Raw genomic sequence first — 18,833 nt, forward strand, 5'->3', positions numbered from 1 at the left:
TTTTTTTAAGTAAATCTCTTACTATTCTTACAGTACAGAACATAATATTCATGTCCAGAATGACCAGTTGACCAAGGTCTTAGTATTTGACCCTCAGCCTGTTGAAGGTTTGATTAGTAAATAGTACAGTTTTTCTAGTTTGTTTTTTGTTTGCTTGTTTGTTTTTGGCTTTTTTTTTTTTTTTTTTTTTTTGGGCGGAACCAGGTATTGAACTCAGGCCCTTGTGCTTGCCAGGCAAGCGCTTATTTTACTGAGCTATCTCCCCAGCCTGAGGTTTTCTAGTTTAGATATCAACCTATCTTCTAAACATACTTCACTTCGAAAGCTCCTAGAGCTTTGATCCTCTTGTAAACAATATGCTCTCTCAGGTTTTCAAATGCCAACATTTTAGGTTTATCTAGCAAGCATTTTTATACCAAACTGTGTTCAGTTAAACTCAACCCAATAATGATGAACAGATATGTTAATTAAATTATTTTAAATCAAGTTCCTATCTCAGATTTCAGCGGTGCTATAGGGCAAGTTTATGTCTACTTGTTGATTTACTGGCACCAAGGTACTTTTTTGCAAAGCACTTTTCTCTTCCTGATGAACTATGGCAGACTTGTGTACGAAAGATTTATATAATTGTATCCTGTGTGTACAGATACAAATATCAGGGTACAAATATTAATCAAAAATTGGTCTGCACCAAAGGTGGAAGCGCAACACTGGTAGGGCTTTCCCAAGGATGCACAACTCAGCTCTGTCTCAGAAAATCACTTCCTAGTCTCCTGTGCACCTGACATCAGGAAGATTTGTCCCCTTTTGTATTCATAAATTCAGCTAGCTCAACCTCCTGCCCAAGCTGGTTTCTTGTAGTTATTCTCCTAAGGTCCTTTATGTACATTTTTAAAAATATATTTTTAAAGCAGTACAAAATAGCATTAAAATAGAAAAAATTACAAGTGATACAGAATTTCACTTAACAAAGTAATATGAATCTCACAGTATTTGCTGTAACAACAGTGTTGTCTTCCAACCAGTGTAGAGGACATGAGGACATGATACTCCTTTATGTCTCTTATAGCAATTTCCTGATTTTGATCCCTTTGCTTTCCCCTGTCACCACCTTCCCTTGTGTAGTACTTTGTCCTCACCCAGGTTATATTCTCTAACCTACAATTCCACCTGTGTTCATATCATGTGTGTCTCCTCGGCAGTGTTAGCTTGATGCTTGCAGCTGAAATCATCTTTTTGCCAATCCTGCCCTCTCTCTCTATTCTGACAAACAGCATCATCAGCCATTTTGTTGTCCTGGTCTCGAAAACCTAAGTGGCATCTGTGAAGCTCCCCTGTCCTTGCCCTCCCAGCTCATCATCACGCTGTTGATTCTGCCTCCTAAGTGTCTTTCATATCCATCTGGCCCTTCTTCCTGCTACCACTCCAGCTGCTCTTGAGACTATTGCATACTCTACATGGACTGCTACAGTAGCTTTTTAAGTGGTCTCCCGTATTCAGTCTTGCCTTCCTCCAGGCAATTCAGCAGACTACAGCTAGACTGAACTCTAAAAATTATTAGTCCACTCAAGTTATATTCCTATGCAAAGCTCTGTATGGTTTCTCATATCCATCCTATACATTTGAATTTCTGTAGCCTAGTGTGTGATCCTGTGTAGGATTTCACACAGTTTGCTTTCTAAGTTAGTGCCCTTCCCCTTTACCCCACTGACGTAATTCCCAGGTTTTAGTCTTGCTGAACCTTCAGTCTTTCTAAATTGCAAAGATTTTTTAAAAAGTAACCTCAGAGCTGTTGTTCATCATTTCCTGGGATGAGAACAATTTTTTTTTCCTCCAGCTTGACCTTTCCACCTTCATGTCTCTAATTGTTTTCTTCTCCAGATAGCACAGGTTTTTTTCCTCTGTAAGTCTGACTTAGCTGTCCCTCCCCTGTGTTTTAAGGCACATGGAATTTCCCCCAAGGATTTCATATGGAATTATATTCACCAGTTTTCCTAATTACTCCCTACACAACTCATCCTGAAAATGATCCCAGCTGACCACCTATGAATCTTTTCCAATAAGTTTTCCATTTAACCATCTTCATGTGTTTTTGTATTTCTAGATGAAAGGTCTTGTGCTACTTCCAAACCTGCAGTAATGTTTAAGAGGTATTTTAAATATTTCAGATCCCATAGGAAATATATAAATTTGGAGGATATATATAAAGCCAATCTTTGGAGTATGCTTCCTCTGCAGAAATATTTGAATGACAGAATCACAAAATAAGTACAGTTCGGCATTTCTCCAATTACAGGCAGCCAATTAAGTTGGAGAATGGCAAGTGCTCTTCAGGTGCAAAATGCGTATTTTGTCAAGAAGGGGTTAATAAGATATTTTTATATTAAGTTATAAAGTCACCTAGAAGGACAACATTTTTAAAGTTTCTATTCACTGTCAGTGACATCCCTTTCAATTTTGCTTAGCTTACAAATTGAAACAAAAGGGAATGTTTTTTTTTTCCTCCCTAATTGCTCTCATTGCAAAGTTTGGAATATGAAAAATCAAGCTGCGTTCTCTCTGCTTCAATATCACCTCAAGTAATAAAATTTCTGCAATTAGCACTTTACTGACAGTTCGGTTGATGATGCATGAGACGAATGGAAGCCAGCTCATTGTTCCATTGCTGTAATACGGCAGCATAGCGCAGGGAAGTGTAAATTTTGAAAGAAAACCAGCGGATATGTCTTGAAGACACCCAGGGAGCTAATATGCTGAATAAGAAGGTGACATATTTTATGCAAACTTTTGCGAATACATCTGAGTCACAGCTCCACCCTGTGCATATTAGCTTTTTATTCTTAGCAAATGGAGTCTGAAGCTTTTTGGCTCTGATAACTGTGCAAATGTTTACAATCCACTGCTTCATAATTTATAAGTTGTATGTGCATTATAATTGGTTGCGAATTAACCAGGATTGATTTAGCTAAATCCTAAGACTCCTGAAAGTCTTCACCATCTTTAGCTACCTGGCTGTTGCAAAACGGGTTGTTTCCTTTTCTACTTCTCTGGGACACCAAGGAAAAAGTTGTGTTTGCAAAAATAATATAATATATTCACAAACGTAAACTATGAAAGTCTTTGTGAAATGATTTAAAATTAATTTCTTTAATCATACTTTTCTGATCTATTTTTAATCTATAGATAATATCATTAGAAATCTACAAAGAATTCAATCCACATAAGACATAGCCCTTTCAACTTACCTAATTTATTCTCTCTCCACATTAATTGTACTTTATGTACCTTACCCCAGCACTTTATTATAACACCTACTTCACTGATACACATGTGGCCCTAGACTTTCATTTGACTTTCAAATTGTCTTCTTTTTACTTATTATATGGCACCTACAAAATTGAATTTCATGCTCCACAGAGGACCTTAATGTAAAACAGAGCAGCTGAGAAACTTGAAACGTCACAAAGACACTTTGCCCGTAAGCACTGGACGTTCTTGAGATTTATTTATTTGGCAATGCAGTTTCATGATTGTATAGTATTCCCAGAAACACATATAGGCAACAGTATACCTTTGTTAATTTTTGTTTCTAGCACGATTAAAAATAATGCACACAGAAGAAGATAATCAAAAGTAAGAAGACTCTTTGGGAAAAGGTAAAACTTATACCTACAAAAGTAGGGCAGTTTTGGGCACACTAAAATTATAAGAAAGTCACTTAGCATTGGCTTGATGAGTTTTAGTACTTCCTGAACTAGGATCTCTACACTAGGAGCACTGAGATTTTTCCTCCCATTTACCCAGAGTCATAAATCAGACATAGAAAGCAGTGAAAATTGGCTACTGTTGCTCATATTGTGCTAATGTATTTTAACATACATGGATCTGGGGACTTAACTAAGCAGCACAAGTGCCTGCCTGGCACATGCAACACCCTGAGTTCAATACCTAAGACTGGAAAAAATTATATATATATATATATATATATGCAAATTTTTAAAATATATTTTGGTACAGCATCTCACTATGTAGCTCGGACTCATAGGGTAGTGATCCTCCTATTTTCAGCCTACCCAGTGCTGGGAGTCTGGATGTGCACCACCATGTCTGGACTTGGTGGCCAGCTCAGTGCATCTGGGGATGGGGCCAGCTCTGCATGCAATACAGGGCAGGGTTCGAACCCAGTCCCAGAACTTGCCTAAGCAGGGACTTAGGCTAGCTATTTGAGCTATCTCACCGGCCCCCTATATACAATATTTTAATGTATGTGAACTATTGTAAAAAATCAGCTATAGAATTTACTCATAAATTCCAAAATTCAGTTCACTCCTCTCTTTTTGTCTAGCTGCTGTCAGTGTCTATCAACACAGGCTGCTGAAGGTCGGTCCTCTGACCAGTGCCAGCACACAGATTACAGAGGGTAGTGTTAGACCAGAAGCCTCAATTTCTGTAAAATAAGTACGTCACAGATTTACCAATTTCTCAAATTTCAAATTGCAAATAAAAACTTTTAACTCAGGAGGAGTTTCTTTCTTCTGATATTGAGTAAATATTTCATGTAGACAAGATATCTCAAAAAGGAATTATAAATAGCAGTTTAATTTTGATGAAATCTTCTAAGACTGAAATTTGCAGATATTTTTACATTATTTGTATAAATACCATGCATTGATACAAGAAAAAATTGAAAAGCTTTTAAGAGAGAAAGTTTTAAATTGCAGTGAAGCAAGTCTTTGGAAAAAGAGGTTTTGTATCTATTATCTCTCATGCCACAAAAGTATACTTACAATATCTTTATTTTCTATGTCAATTAAATTTTTTATCATATGGTGTCATATATTATCTGAGTTACTCAACCTGAATGTATTTTTTCTCCATTCAATTACATTATAGATACTGGGTTATGCACCGATCTCTCTAATGGTTATATATAAAGTACTTGAGGTCTCTCTTATTTTATAATGGGCAATACCTAGATGAATAATGAATTGGAGTCATCTTTCTTATGTGACTTTAAAGGTCAAACCACACCACCTGAATATTTTTGTCCTCTATGAACATTTCCATTTAAGAGTTTATTTAAAAGAATTTTTAAACCTTCTCATTATGTCTTAACAGCATGATATCATACTCTACTTTTTGACTTCTCCACTTGATATGGAATAAAACTGCATCACATGGCTGAGGCGCATTCACTTAAAGTTGTCAACTTAGAAGCTTTACAGAATCAAACCGAGTCAATCTATGCTTTAAAAGTTCCCCACCAAAAGAATTCTACATAAATTGCTGTGTGTTTAAAGGTTTCTGATTTTAATCTAATAACTGAAATATCAAAACTACATTTTAATTCAGGTATTTAAGCAGCACTAACAGGTGTACTCATCAGATTGAGGAACCCTGCAGTAAGATTTATCAGTGTCAAAATGCTAAAATCCTAAATTTAGATCTAGAGTCCTTACAAATGGCATTTATATTTTGATATCTTAACTTACTTTGAATCCCCTGAACTTCTTGTCTATTTTTATTAGTAGAGTTCAATGATGTTTTTAACTTTTCAAATGCTCTTTAAATTATCCTAAAGTCATATATTTTCCATGAGAAAGCAGGTGTCTGTTTAGAGTGTAGATGCCTAAGTCGCTCATAAAATTAACTGCTTCAGTTTGGAAGGTTTTCAAACTATAATTTGAAAACCCTAAAACGGCATTCTTAAAATATTATATCAGCATTCATATATAATAAAAATGGAAACATGACAGAATAAATTCAATTTTATCTAACTAAAGCGTTTTTGCATAGTCAACTAGATAGTTTTATTTTTATTTTTTTTTTAGTTTTTGTGGTTACTGTGACAAACTGCCACAGGATCGGTAGTTTTAGAACTTTTTATTTACTTATCTATCTATTGGTGGAACCAGGGATTGAACTCAGGCCCTCATGCTTACCAGGGAAGCACTTATTCCACTGAGCCATCTCTCCAGCCCAACTAGGTAGTTTTAGAGTCAAACAAAGAGCCAGGCACAAACCGCTTGTTTGGAGGGATCCATTGCTCCAAGAAATAGGTATTTCCTTGATGCTACAAGTAGGGATGCTTGTCAGTATGGGTTCCTATTGGTATCAGCTGTGTGTAACATCTCCTGTACCCTGGACAGAGTGAGGAAGTTGATATTCAATAGATTAATTCAATAATTCAGTAAAGGTGTTTATTATTATTTTGAAACATACTGCCTACTAACCAAATAAATAAATTTAAAATTGAGATTGCCCTTGAATCCAAAATGTGCTTTTTGTTCCATACTCATAGTATTCATGATTTTCTTATATTTATGTACTTAGAATGCAATCAAATACATTGAACAAAAAAATAATACAATATGTAATTTAATCTATGGTGATTCAGAAAGCACTTTAAACCATTATGGTTTTAAGAGTCAAGATTGGGTACTTTATTATATTTTATTGTACTGGTAAAACATGGAGATATTGATTAACAGAGATTTCCAGTAGATACAATGTTTCGTAAACCAATTTTACCAAATTTTTTAACTTCATTATGGTCAGATATTATGTATTTGCAGCTAGACTTTAAGCAACTCATGTGAGAGCTTTTAGAAATAAACTAAGCCTTTTGTCCTTAAATCTCTTTCTCCTCCTTTTCAATCTAAGTTTAAATCTCAAATATGTTACTCTAAATCTCAAAATATCAGTGTCATTCTCAACTATCTTTTTCCTTCTCTGAATGTAAGTAGTGACTTAAGGTACTGCCTGCTACCATGTAATAGAGAATTACACTTACCTTTCTAAGCTCCTCACTGTTTTTCCTGAAACCTCACTTTGACTGGTAAAACTAAGAGCTGAAGTACTTGCTAGTCTTCAGGGAAAATTCTGAACATTTTCATTGTACTGAAACCTGCGTAAGCATCCACAGTCTAGGTAGCAACAGTCAAACTTTGAACTCCCCTGTCACAGTAAACTCTTAACCTTCAGCACGATACCCACTATTTTTTTTTATGAGCAGAATATAGTTATTGAGAGCAAGAAAGCTCCTGTCCAAGAGAAGGACAGGAGGGGGGCCCGAGCGGGTAGTTCCCCCCATACCCACTACTTTTAACACAATTTTTATTCCATGCTGACTCTCCCCCTCTACTCTGTACATCTGTGATGATGACATTTTATCATCCATTTAAGAGTTTTATGATACTGTGTAGTCTCTTTTTCACACTTCCTTTCATCAAAATTTGATGAACTTCTCAAGATGCCACTGAAATCTTAATTCCAATAAAATAACTTCATGGATTTTGGGTGGGAATAATCCTACTCCTCACTAGGGAGTAGAATTCAGTGCTGTGGCTCAAAACCAGTCTTTCTGAATTTGTATCTTGTCCTGTTAAACAGTCCTTGGACTTGAGAAAGTTACTGAAGCTTCATCTACATTCATTTCCTTATTGGTAAAATGAGTTGGTTGCAGTATCTACTCCATTAGGTTATGAATAATAAATCACTTATTATATGTAAAGAATTTTGAATGGCATTTATAAAAATTACAAACACTGTTGAGGCTTGCTGCAATTGTATATTCACTCTCCTATCTCATTACTAAAATAATTTGAAGATTATAAAATTAACACATCATATAGTAAGAAAAATGATGAGTATTGGGTTAAATGCAAATTATGAATAAATTTCATGAAGATATTCAATAATTATATATTTAGAAGGATTCTAAAGCATATAGAAAATTAAGAAGTGATGAAAACATGACAAACAGAATTAACCATATGTAAATTTTTACTGCTTACATAGTGGAAGGTGGAACACAAATGGAACTGTCATGGAAATAACAGAACATGTTTTCAACATATGAATATTAACTGATTTTGCAATGTATTAATTATTGTAACTTTCCTACTAACCTGTTTTGAAACTGTCTCATTGCTATTTCTTTCTCCATAAATTAATATATATAAGAACAGAAAATTAACTGATTAATAACCACAATACATAAAGAGCTCCTATAAGTTAATATAACTTTTACAAAAGCCAAGAGAGGGGGCCTGGCCCTAGCTCAGTCCTTTAAGTGGCTGCTTCCACAAAGCTTTCAGGCTCAGGTTGCTGTAGTTCATCCCCACAACACTCCAGCCAGCCAAACTTGCCCTGAAGGCATTCAGAGAAAAAAAAATCCTTACTGGGGGCTGGTAAGATGGCTCAGTGGTCTAAAGCACCTACTTAGAACAAGCTTAGCAAAGCACAGGGACCGCGGTTCAATCCCCCAGCACCACATGCCAGTCAGCCCCGCCCCCTGGTGGGCTGAGCTGGACACACACACACACACACACACACACACACACACACACACACAAATAAATAAGATTTTAAAAAGCCAAGAGAATGATAGAAATAGTCAAACATAATTGTTAAATTAGTGTCCAATAAAATTTTTTAAACACTTACATAACACTAATTTAATCTTTAAATGGGGGAAAATTTTAAAAATCATTACTAATTTAGTTTTGGCAAGAGTTTTCTTTTTTTAGTATACATTGTTAGGGATGGTGTAAATTGGAATATTATTGAAGGATAACTCAGTAGAATATGTTCTAACTTTGAAAAGAACTGTACATTTGTATTTATTTAATTGATGCAGCAATTCTGCTCTTAGAAGTCCTGTACACATGAACACATACACACGCATACACCGTATTTTGCACAGTTGATTTAGGATCCTTGCTTCTGCTTCAGCCCCATATAGTTACCCTATTACCCTGTCCCTTTAGCCTGCATTGTCACTTAAATACACAAAATGCTTTCCTTTCTTAGGGTCTTCATATTTGCTCTTTCATTTGCTAGAATTCTCTTTCCAGATGTTTAATGAATTAGCATCTTCATTTCATTTAGGTGCTTTATTCAACTCTGATCTTCTTGGTTCCAGCTTCTTTATATACCTTGTATAAAATAGCATCCCTGTTACTATTTTCCTCTTCCTCTAGTTTATTTTAATCCCTTTGTTAGTGATCTGTGTTATTTAATTATTCATTCTCTGTCTTGATAATTTCAGTGTCAGATTTATATGGTAAGAATTGTGCTACTTGTTAGAGCTGAAATCTTAGCACCTAAAATAGTGTTATGTGGCAGCTGCACAATTAATATTTGTAAATTGAATGAGTCAACCTCCAAGACTTTCTTCTTTTCCCTGATGGCTCAAGAGGAAGTGTGAAATCCTCACCCTTCTTGCTAATCAAAACTATAAATTTGCCACCACCACAGGCCTTCAATTCATGGACATTCACCTATTTTGTCCACTTATACTGACACAATTTCCAAGGGGCACCTCTCACTTCCCCAATCCTAACCTCTAAGGAAGAGTGTTCATATTTATACCTTTTCCAATATCACTCTGTCTTTTGCTAGTATTCCACTGTGCCCTCTGGAATTCACAGTTGATCCTTATCAAGATTTATTATATCTAAAAGTTCTTTTTCATTATTTAATTTGCTTCATTTAATGAAAAGTGGTATCTAAAAGGCTTTGGTTTCCTGGCAATCTTATCAGTTTATGGCTATTTTTTACTGGAATTGGAGTTGAAGGAGGAACTATTTTTGTTTCCCATTGTTCATTTCAAAGCATTTTTTCCATTTCCTAAATTTCTATCTAATTTAATCTTTGGTTCTCTTGTCAAATCATCTAATTCCTCTCATTTTTACTGTTATCTTTACATTCCCAGGACTATCTTTCTGGTTTCTTGAATCCATTAGTTGCTGAGGTCTTTCTCAGCCTGTGTTGAATCCTCATGATTCAGATATTTGTTGTAGATGTTCCCTCCAACAGCCTAAGTTCTCTGATCCTGGAATTCTATTTTCCATTGCTTTTGTCCTCTACCTAAACTGTCTTGTGTCATCAAATTTGAAAATCCATCAACAATTTCCTTTTTTTTTTTTTTTTTCTGTATTTAGGATAGGATGTATAGAGTGTACAGGGTCTCACTGAGTAGGCGGGACTCATAGTGATCCTCCTGTTTACAGCCTCCCAAGTGCTGTGGTTACAAGTGCACACCACCATGCCCAGTCTCAATCGCCCTCTCAGCACGCCCCAGGCTCAGGGCCAGCATGGCAGGCCAGAGGATTGAACTGCCAGCCCCTGCATCTGCCTAAGAAGTCACTTTAATCTGCTGAGCTATTTGGCCAGCCCTGACAATTTCCACTGTATTTGTCTCTCTAGCTCTTAATGAATAACACTATTTTAACAGTTGATTGTCTCTACAGGAAAATTATTTTCACAGATTCCTGCAATCAATTGATTCAATCAAGTTCTCACTTTTCCACCCTGTTTGATTTTCATATCCCACTTCAGAGTGTCTACCAATAGATAAATAGATAATAAATGTGATCCATACGCATAGTTGAATATTACTATTCTATTAAATGGAATCATGCTCTTTGCAGTAATGTGGATAGAGCTAGAACACATTATATTAAGTGATATAAATTAGGTACAGAAACACAAACCACATTTTCTCCATCGTTAGTAGAAGCTCAACTGTTTGAGCTATAAAAGTAGGAAGTAAAATGCTGCTCACTAGAATCTAGGAAAGGTAAGAAAGGATAGAAGAAATTGCACAACAGGAACCAAAATGTAGCTAGAGAGGTGGGACCTAGTTCTAGCAACTTAAAGCAGAATGGTGTAACTGTACTCTGCAACAATTTATCATGCATTTGAATACAACAAGAAAATGTAAGACAAATTCTCAACACAAAGATGATGTCTGAGGAAGTGAAAATAAGAATCTCCTTCTGTTCATTGTATATTTTAGATATATATTGAATTATCATATTTTACTCAATAAATATGTACAAATATATGATGACAAAAACAAACCCATGGATAACCTTTACAGTCACTTTCTTGTATATACCCTTCTCTCCCTTCTGTTATTATTTTTTTTTACAAGACCACAACTTAGTTCAATCTAGATCACCAATGTTTATGCTTGCAGTTTTTGAACTACACCTAGGACCTATATGCAGGTCTAGAAAAATACACAAACATTATGCACCATCTCACTTTAAGTTCCTTTTAAAAAAAATGTATTTGACACTTGCCTAAGCAGGCACTTAGTCTGCTGAGTTAACTCGCTAGCCCTTCAGTTTAAATTCTTAAGTGCAAACTTAATGAAATATCTTAATCTTAATCTGTATTAAATATTTCCCATTCCAATAATTTCTCTACTCCTCTATTTCAATGTCTTATTTCTCCTCTGTTGTATGTGTAATATCTTCTTACCTATTCTTACTCAATTATGAATCTACGTCTGCTTTTATGAAATTATTAGATGATTGAGAGAGAACAATTCTTGCCGCCATATCTGACCACTGAACACGGGGAAGCTCACACTGCCATCCACCTGGTGTCAGAGGTGCACTATTTGTACCATCTGCTGCCAGAGGCCTCACATTGTCTCTAGATCTCAGCAGTTACTACTTGCAAATCAGCTCTGCTCCTGCTATTCCATCTTTCCCATTATTACCACATCATTTTTGTTATCTTATAAACAAGCTCTTTTCGCTAATTTCAAGATGTTTTTCATTTTTCTGTTCCCCTCCTTTGGTTTGGGCTTCATTACCTGTTTCTTGGATCTCTGTGATGCCCTCAGAACCCTAACTCTCTTCCTGTCCTACACAGTTTACTCCCCATATAGCATCCAGAGAGCGCTCTTCAGCAACAATCAGGTCAGTTGCCTCTTCTTCTAAATCCTCCTTGAGTTTCCATGCACATATGGAGCTCATGGCCCTCCCAGCTCTTGTAAGGTCTTGTATAAATTTACCTACCCCTAGCTGTGATCTTGTAGAGTACTGCTGTCCTGCCCTATTACTCTGCTCCAGGCACAACTATCTATTGCTCTGCCCTCAACGCACCTGTTGCCTTCTCTCATGAAACTGTCACTGTTCATTGATCCACCCTGCCAAGGAACTTCCACCAATTAAATTCCCCATCTTGTTCAAGTCCATGCTCACTTTCATGATAAGATCCACCTTAGTTATCTTATTCCAAATTGTAACCAACATTCCCACTCCCTACAATTCTGTGTACTCTCACAATGGTCTTTCTTTTCACTTGTCATGTGGTTAAAACACACTATCCCACTTAAAATTTTATTTTCACCATGAATGCTTGATTATTTGTTTCCACCATTAAATTTTAAGCTCAGTAAACAAGAATCATCAACATTTTTGTTGTTCAAAGGTTAATACCAACAATAAAAATCTATAACAGTGTCAGCCAGAGAGTTGGCATCAATTAATCCTCATTAAATAAATAAATGTGTTATTTGAGTGACAAATGCATAAGCAGGTGTGGTACACTCTTCTTTTTGTATGAAAAATTGCACAATGTCATTATTGGAATGATTAAAAATGTAGTTCATTATATTGATACTGTGCATTTATTAGAAAATGCCATAGAATAACTTTGTAGAAAAAATAATAAGATCAACAACACATTAAAAACTCTTCAAGTGCTAAATGAATATAAAAACACAGTCCATACTGCATGGCACCAGGGAAGTGCCAATTACAAGCAGTGAGTTACTGTGACTCATTGTCTTTAGAGTGACCAAAATCCGCAACACTTACAACACCAAATGCTGGGGAGGGTGGGCACACCAGGAACTCATTCCTTATTGTGAGAATCTTAAATTTTAGACACTTAGAAAACTAAGTAATCTTACCCAACAGTCATGTTCTTTGGTTGTTACCCAAAGGAGCTAAAAACTTTTATTTATACAAAAATTGTCATGTAGACATACAGAAGAACTTCATTCACAACAAACAGAATGTCCTTCAGGGACGGGTGGAGAAGGTGCAGTACATACAGACAATGGGCTATTTTTCAGCACTGAAGACAAGTAAACCATCATGCAGTGAAAAGACATAGAGGAGCTTCAAATACATATTTTTAAGTGAAATAACCAATGCTAAAAGGTATGTACCCCATGATTCCAACTGTATTGATTCTTATCAATTATACACTATTTTTGGAAAAAAACAAAACAATGGAAGCAGTAAAATGATTAGTAGTTGCCAGGGGTTGTGGAAGAGGATAGAGGACTGGGGAAAGCACAGAGCTATGAAATTCTTTTGTAAAATATTAAAGTGGTGGATACATATATTGTATATCTGTCTAAATCCATAAAATGTACAGCACCAAAAGCAGACCTAATGTAAATTAAGCGGTTTGGGAAAATGATGTGCTATCATAGATACATCAGTTGTAATGCATGAACCTTCCTGGTGTGGGGGGTTGATCACCAGGGAGGCCATACATTTCCATATGAAAAAAATCTCTATACCTTCATTGCAGTTTTACTGTGAAATTAGAACTGCTCCAGAAAACAAAGCTTATTCAAGATATGGATGTTTAATTTCTCTCCATACTTAAATATATCTAAAAAGAAGCACTGAAACAATTTATATTATTGATGATAGGTAGAAGAGGAAGTTTGATGAAGTAGAGAAAGAGTTTCAAAATTTTATTTAATTATTTTCTTAATTTTTAAGATACAATTTCATGTTTATAAAATTTAAAATGGGAAAATTATGGCAAGGACAATACAGACTAGGAAAACTATGCTGAAATCAAGAGTGAAACTAATACACAAAGTATGAAAACAAAATTCTCTACACTTAAAGAGTTTGAGATTCATAAATGTTAGTGTATCATAAGTTGTACTCAGAACATGCCTACCAAATTAGCAATTAAATAATGATATCAATGTGATTAAATAAAAATTATTCAAGATGTGCACAGTACTCCCAAGACCACTTGAAGATAAAGTTCTATTTCAAGATTTTACTGAGTCACATATGAACTATAATTTTAATATATTTACTTCACAGGAACTTCAGTACATTTCATTGAGCTTTTTTATTGTTGCTTATTACTGTCAAGTTGTGGCTTGGTAATACAATCCTGCAGTTCTTGAACCATTGTACATAGAAAATGAAAATGATCCACAAATCAATGTGATCATGAAACTTGGCTTACCTATGTTCTTTTTCACTCTAAAGTCCACATTTGAAAATTCTTATCAAACCTAGTTAGATATTTTTCTTTGCTTTCAGGATCTCTCAGATCCTTTCATGCAGGTATGCATTGCATATCTGGAGAGAGAGAGATAGAAAATACTATGTTCTTCAATCAAGTCTATGTCTCAATTCCGAGTGCAGATCCCCCAGAAGTAGGTTCACAGATCAATTCAGGTTATCCACTGGAGTAAAGGCCCCCTTTTTGTGAATCTACAAATAACATTTGTTGTCATTGCTCTTTTATTTCCCAAGAAGTGTATTAACAGATCTCCTCTTGAATCCAGTTTGGATTTCTTGTTTTAATATACTTCCTACTTTTTACTAAATTTGACCCTTCTTGCCAGTTTCTCTGCTACTTAGGCTATATATATCAAGTACTGTTGCTCTTCCCTGAGAACCAAACCTTGTCAGTATCTGGCATGACGTTTATTGAGCATTTGGGGAAGAAAATTGTGTGTGTGCGTGTGTGCGTGTGTGCGTGTGTGTGTGTGTGTGTGTGTAGTTATAACAGCATTCTGAGGTATTTCCCATATAACTCCATAAAACCAATCAAATGACATTTTTGATTATTAGATTTATAATGATACCAAGCCAGTGGGTCAAAGAACATGAAGACCAGAACTTCTGATTTAATAATTATTGTCTCTAATAATACTGAAAACAAATTAATAAATACAGAATGTTAAATAGAAAATAAGTCTTAACATGTGATGGCTGACAAAGAAATGGAAATATTCCTTGCACAGAAACAAGTTGCAAAGTGCGTTCAAGTGTTCACAGAAAAAGAAACTTAGGATATAGGTGGGGCTCCATAAATTTGCCCCATAATCCGTACTTTCTTTAGCTCAGGGTAACTATTAAAACCCACAAACTATGATTTGCATTCCACAAGGATTTATTTACTGTTTTTGATTTTCCTTTTTGCGGGTTTCACCGTAGCCGCTCTCCTTGGCGTCTCCTCTTCCTTCTCCTTCTTTCACTTACATAACCCGTGACATTCTTTTGCATGTGGCAAGGACTCTGGCTGTCTAAGGACTGTGAAGCCGGCTTGCTGGCTGCCGGAAATCCCCCTCCCTCTCCTCAACGATGGGAGGCGCTGCTCTGACAGAGAGGATTCACAGTGATGAGGCGGCCTGGCTGAGCAGGGGCCGAAAGACTTTGCAACAGCTCTGGGTCCACACTGATTCCTCAGGCCATATGTCTGGCTCCTCTGTCATAAACAGACGACCAAGTGTGCACACTCCCAGGTGTAATGTCACCGGGATCTCATTTGCAAACACATAAACGAATGACATTCAATTATGTGCGGAGGCAATGTTGTCAAAACCACCAAGGAAACAATTTACTGCCTTTGCACAGTGTGCGATTCCTCATGCATTAGCGAGTTTTCATCCCTTAGTTGCTCAATATGCTTCTGAGGAGGTTCTCTTGCAGCCTGTTAGATAAGTATGATGCTTACATCTCTATAGTATGAAAAGAAATGCTAAGAGTGAGGAATATAGACAAGTAGCTGAGGTTAAAAAATGACATATAATACAAACAGCTAATTTTTTTTTTTGTAATCATTAGCCAGTTACAGAAAGACAGGTAAAATTTCTACTATTATAGGCTTAAACTTATCTGTTAACACAAATAGCTACTGGTGGGGAAATAAGGACTTTTCAATTCTGGCTCAGTAAAATTTCATTCTTGCTAAGTGATACCGTTTTCCATGGTAGAGAAAAATATCTCAAATTTATGTAAAATGTGGGTGCATAGTAAGCAATGATGTTATAGCTTTATGAGCTGTCTCCTAATGCCATTATATTATTCCTGGAAAAATATCAGAAGAAGCAGAAAGAATTTAGTCTAAGGTTTCCTTATTAACACTATTACTAGTGCTAACAGGAAAAGACAACAGAATACTGAATCAATAGAGCTTTTCATAATGCATAGCAACAACTGTTCTCTGCACTGATATTGTGTTTTATAGGATGCAGGGAAACATATTATGCTCATTGAGTACATTAAATGACATACAAATGGGGTACACAGCTTTAAGGAGGATAAATGTCATCATTGCCATCATTCTTATTCATCTCATTTCAGAGATTACAAGAACTGAGGTTCCAAGAAGTTAAATGACTTTTCTCAATAGTCTTAGGATCCAAAGTCAATATCCAGGAGTCTTCTGAATTCTGAGTATTTTTTCAGGCCTGATCAAAAGCCGGAAGTCTTGTAGGTGTCAGGAAAGGAAACAGGTCAGGAGGACCCATGCAGTGACTCAATCTTAGAAGTTTCAAGTACTGAAAGATGACAGTGGTTAGTTGATAGAAGAAAAATGAGTGGAATTCTTAGCTAAGCAACAGCTCAGATAATAGCATATAATTGCCACTTATGTACTGAGTTAAGAAATATTAAGCACTAAAGACATTAATAATATGTTTGGTACTTTAATTTCACTTAGAACAAGAGAGAACAACTCTTCAGCTTCATGGAGCCTATGTTACAGTTGGAGCAACATAATTTTTAACCTATATAAAAAAAAAAAGGTAGAGGGCTGCATGTTTCTCACTAATGGCTTTTTGCTGTATGTGTTCTCTGATACCAGTGGTCAAATGTAATGTGAAAATTAAATGGAAAATTATAGAGATAAACACTTTCTCATTTCTAATTGTGTGTTTTCCTAAGTACCATGATGACTCTGTAGCCATTCTGCTCTGGGCGGACAGAGACAAGAGTCTTCCCTTTGCTCAGTAAATCCGCACTGCATGCTCACCTGCTCACTAATCGCCTCAGTTGTTAGATCAATTATCACACCATAGCAGTGTTTGTGTTCAAGCAACACAAATTTGGCTTGATAATGTCTGCCAAGAGTGAGAATAGTAATACTGAAAACTGGTATATACCAAAGAGAGGCCATAAAATACTTTCTTTAATAAAAAGATGAAAGTGCAATAAGGAGGCGAGAGAAACAGGGAGGCAGAAGCAGAGTCCATTCATCTACCTTTTATTCAAGTGTAACATAGTAATTGTTCTAGCTATTATTACTGGTTGCTACTCTGCCCAATTTATGAATCATATTTTGCATAGGTATTCTTCTACAGGAAAAAATGCAGAGTACACACAAGTCCTGACACTATCATCGCTTTGGGTGTCTATTGAAGCCTTGGAACGTATCCCCTGGGGATCAGAATAGGCCCCTGAAAGGGAACTGAGGGTGGTAGAAACATCGAGGGTATTAGGCCAGCAGTCAAAGGAGTGTCTTGGAGATGAACTTTGAGCTGCATCTGTATTTATAACGAATATTTAATCATGTGTTTGTCTAAAGAAAGTATTTTTGAGTAGATAAGATCGACTGTAAAAGATTTGTCTGCCAACAGATCAATGGATAACAAAGAGTGTACTCACAACGGAGTACTACTCTGTCATAAAGAAAAAAAATCTTAAGTTACAAGGATGCACCTTTTCTGAAATGCGAACCAGATCAAAAGAAGGAAGTATAGAAAGAGATGGAGAAAGGAGTTAAGATGTGTCACGAACATGTACTCCTCATAAGGAATACAAACGTTATGTACTGCAAACATAATTTTAAAAAGCTGTGTAGGTTATAGATTGGAAAAAAAACTTTTCAATAATTATGATCAGAATTCATTGAGAGGTTGAGGCTTACTTGGTTTTTCTTTCTTTGATTTTTGTATTTGAGGGAAGGATCTACAGGGTGTTCAGGGTCTCACTGTTAGATTGGATTTGTAGTGATCTGCCTGTTTACAGCCTCCTCAGAGCTGGGATTACAGGCATGCAGCCATCACGCGCAGTCCCAATTGCCATCTCAGCATGCCCTGGGGACATGAGCAGCACAGCAGGCCTGGGAATCAAACCCCTAGCCCCTGGGCCTGCTCACAGGCCCCTCAATCAATTGAGCTATTTGGCTGACCCTTAATGACTTACTTGTTAAAAGATCATATTTTTGCAATAAATCCAGATGATGTCAAGAATGGAAACAGGGGTTCAAGGATTTGGCTCAGGAGCACAGCACCTGCTTGGCAAGGGCAAGGTCCAGAGTTCAATTCCTGGTACAAAAAACAAGAATGGAAATAGGGAGAATAATGAAGTGAGACAATTAGCGTTGTTCAGGAGAAACACATACTAGGCTCATGTTGCGAGTGGTGAGCATGCTTTGAAATGTGCTTTGAAGGAAAGGTTGATGGGAGTTTTCTGTGGTTTGAATGAGAAGAAGAGTCTATTTTGCAGGGGAAAGAGAGAAGTGAGAAATAAAGGCCCTAAGTCTTGGCTTCATTGCTCCACCAGGTGGGATATAGAAGATAATGGACTTATTACCTGCACTATAGTGTTATGGCTGTGTCTAGATGCACCCCCTCCAAGCCTCTTGCACTCGTAAGTTTTTCAGAGGTGGCTGAACCTCGAGTGTGTGGGATTAAGATGGGTGATGGCTGGATCAACCCATTGATTGGATCAATAGCACCCTAATCCTAATAGACTGGATACAAGATAAGAGACCAAAAGAGGCTTTCCTTGCCTTTGTTGTTATTGTTGTTTTCTGCTGCCATGAATTGTTACACCTCTGCCACATATCACAGTACCTAGGAGCCATCCAATTATAGGATGAAAGCGCTACAAACTTTGAACTAAGATCTTCCTCTTCAACTTTGTGTATTGGGTATTTTGTCTCAGAAATGAAAGAAATGTAACTAAGACAAATAGTAAGTGGTGTAAAATGTCAGGAGGTTCCCCATTTTTATGGAATAGGAAACAACT

The sequence above is a fragment of the Octodon degus genome, unplaced genomic scaffold, assembly GCF_000260255.1.
Source record: "Octodon degus isolate 3935 unplaced genomic scaffold, OctDeg1.0 scaffold00109, whole genome shotgun sequence".
NCBI classification, from domain to species: Eukaryota; Metazoa; Chordata; class Mammalia; order Rodentia; family Octodontidae; genus Octodon; species Octodon degus.